Source organism: Hyaena hyaena, unplaced genomic scaffold (assembly GCF_003009895.1).
Source record: "Hyaena hyaena isolate Hyena2069 unplaced genomic scaffold, ASM300989v1 scaffold_148, whole genome shotgun sequence".
Lineage (NCBI taxonomy): Eukaryota > Metazoa > Chordata > Mammalia > Carnivora > Hyaenidae > Hyaena > Hyaena hyaena.
This window is the reverse complement of record NW_024080780.1, coordinates 2,387,977-2,391,149: the sequence shown is the minus strand read 5'-3', so window position 1 is coordinate 2,391,149 and position 3,173 is coordinate 2,387,977. Positions and strand designations below refer to the sequence as shown.

At 49.1% G+C, this 3,173-nt stretch overlaps 1 protein-coding gene across 2 annotated transcripts in view; it reads left to right on the top strand.

Moving 5' to 3' along the window:
- The window catches only part of MYO10 (myosin X), a 232,790-nt gene that overhangs the window by 62,539 nt on the left and 167,078 nt on the right, over positions 1–3,173 (top strand). The gene's annotated exons all lie outside the window — the stretch shown is intronic.

The following is a 3,173-nucleotide window of genomic DNA, read 5'->3' as shown; positions in this document are numbered from 1 at the left end:
TTTATGTTTTTTATTTATTTCTGAGAGAGAGAGAGACAGTGTGAGCAGGGGAGGGTCAGAGAGAGGGAGACACAGAATCTGAAACAGGCTCCAGGCTCTGAGCTGTCAGCACAGAGCCTGACACGGGGCTCGAACCCATGAACCGCAAGATCATGACCTGAGCCAAAGTCAGCCGCTCAACCCACTGAGCCACCCAGGTGCTCCCTGGGGTCTGTGTTTTAACAGGGTTCCCACCTGATTCTCTTGGTCCTGAAATTAGGGAACCGCTGACTCCGCGGGTATATTGATCCGAGGTAAACTGGAAAGCTGTTCTCTTCGCTCCTCTCTCACTGTGTAATTTGCTCTTTGCTTCCAACGGGGCTGCCCCCTGCCCTGTGGGGGTGGGGCCACGGGGAGGGGCCGCAATCCTGAGGGCATGACCCTTAGTTTGGGTTCTCTGATTTTCCCCATCTCCCTCACCCACAATCCCACCCCCTTTTCCTTCTGTGTCTGGAACAGAACCCAGTGTTTGGGGACCTTTCCTTCCAGCTGAAGATACCGTGGAGGTTTTTCTCATTTGTCAATAGAGAAATTCAATGGTAAAGCAGCTTCTGAACCCCCCCTTTTTTTTAGATTTATTTATTTTTGAGAGAGAAAGAGTGTGTGTGAGCAGGGGAGGGGCAGAGAGAGAGGGAGACCCCGAATCCGAAGCGGACTCCATCTGAGCCCAGCGCAGGGCTCGAACTCATGAACTGTGAGATCATGACCTGAGCTGAAGTTGGACGTTTAACCGACGGAGCCGCCCAGGCACCCCTTGAAATTCCTTCATCAAGTTCAAGCACAGAGGCCGTCACTGATGGTCTTTACAACCCAATTGAATTATATTTGTTACTGAGGAAAGTGGTACCTGCTTCTCTTTCAAGAGAGGGAGGTACTGGGGGGTGAAGGAGGGGCAAAGGCCCTGGCGTTCAGGGTAGCCCTGGGCGGGGATGGGTGATGGCCGTCTCCCCTTCCCTGCAGGGGCTTGTTCTCATTCTTCGAGCGATGCACCCACCCTCATGCCTGGGAAGACCCCACGGGGCTGGATGGAGGCTTTCTAAGGAAGGAATGGGTGAATCCCAAGCAGCCGCCCCACATTCGGGAGGAAAGTGGGCTTATGCCTGGTGGACACCTAGTCTAGTAACTTCCATTTAAGGAGTGTCGGTTTCTTAAAACAGCAGTGAGAGCGTGAGCTTCCAGCTTTTAATTCAAACCAGTGGCATTGCCCTGTTAAAGGTAGGAAAGCAAACTGAACGGTTACTCCTGAGGAATTTCGGCTGGGCAGGGACACCCATGAACTTTCTAAGGTAATGGACATGCCCCGTGTATTCTGGGTGCTTCCTTAAGCCGTGTATCTTGCTATATGCAAAGTAAACACTTCAGTTCTTAAAAATACCAGCTAGCTTTCCTGAAGGCAGCAGTTTGTACTGAAGTGTTTGTACCAACACGTTGCTGAGCTCAGAGCTCATGTAATTACCCCAGTGTGCAGTGAGGCAGCACAGGCAAACCCCGGCCGATGCCTGCTGCCTATTTTTGTACAACCTACAAGCTCCCAGTGGTTTTGACATTTTTTAATGTTGGGAAACATCAAAGGAATAGTATTTCATGACACATGAAAATGACATGAAATTCAGATTTAATGAGGAGGTGTTGGAACACAGCCATCCCCATTCATTGCCTGATCGTCCAAGATTGCCTTCAACCTCCTTCCCCTCCACGCCCCCCCCCCCACGGCATCCTAGGGAAGTGGAAAAGCCTCTTTACCCTCCAACCCTTTGCAAAAGAAGTTTGCTGACCCTGATCTAAAGGATCATTTTCCCCAATTACTTCTGATGTGACATTTAGTGCCAGGGCCTTCTAGTGGCTTCTAGTCCTGGCTATACATCGGCTCATGGAGATTCCTGAGCCCCTACCCATGCCCAGTGGCATAGGCCTCTCTGGAGAGGGGCCCAGGAATCTGGATTTGCAACCAGCCATCAGGAATCTGTGCTGTGAACCCCGACGAGGGGATCGATTCGTGGTGAAGCCCCGTCATTTGATTTTCCCTGTGGGGTGGAAATGTCCTGCCCGAGAGGATAGAGGTCATCAGATCAGTGCCAGCACCCATGTTTCCTGCTGCCTGTAGGGCAGGGGCTCTCAGAACGCAACAGCCCTCTGAACGTCAGACTCCCCCCGGCCCTCCCCCAGGAGGGTTTATGAAACCACGGGATCCTGGGTCTCCACCCACAGTGTGACTTGGAGGCTGAGAATGTGAGTTTCTGACAAGTTCCCAGGTGCTGCTGATGCTGCGAGTTTCAGAACCGCACTGAGAACTGGTTTGTAGGGCTCGTTAGGGTGTATGTATGGATCCTTGTGTGTTTTTTAGTCCCTGTTCTAAATAAAGCACCTAATACACAGTCTTCTCCCCAAAACATGTTCTTTAAAAACACAGATGGTCACTCGCACAGTCCAAGGACCGTTTTTTGACTGCTGTGGCTATAAAGGAATCATTCTTGAAAGGTGTCTTGTCAAAAACAAGGCTTAGTCTGGCGAGCTTCGTTTTAAATACAAACACCTGTTAATGGTGTGGTCTGTAACCGGCTATTTGGGGGGTGCTGGTGGTCAGTGGAGAGCCATTCCCAGGTACGGCAAAAATAAGAAAGCCAGTGTGCTGTGTGGTAATTATACCCCAGCACATTTCCAAAAAGTTTTGCAAAAAATGACTTGATTGTGCTTATACACAGCTTTCAGAAGTTACCGTGCAGATTTGGACACCTAATACCTATTTTTTTAATGAGTTTATTTTTGAGAGAGAACGAGAGCTAGTGGGGGAGGGGCAGAGAGAAAGAGAGAGAGAGAGAGAGAGAGAGAGAGAATGAATCCCAAGTAGGCTCCTTGCTCAGCGCAGATTCGACTCTGGTCTCAGTCCCATAACTGTGAGATCATGACCTGTGCCGATAACAAGAGTCAGAGACTTAACTGACTGAGCCATCGGGTTGCCTCCCCAGTGCCTATTCTAATATTAAAGAGCAATGAAATTGTTAACCATTTGCTGTTCTAGGCAAATACATAGTCTAGTCCTCATTTTCTATGTGAAATGCCAGCACCAGAGAAGGAAGGAGAGTGATTCTGAATTTATTTATTTTTTTTTTATTTTTTTATTTTTTGTTTTTTTT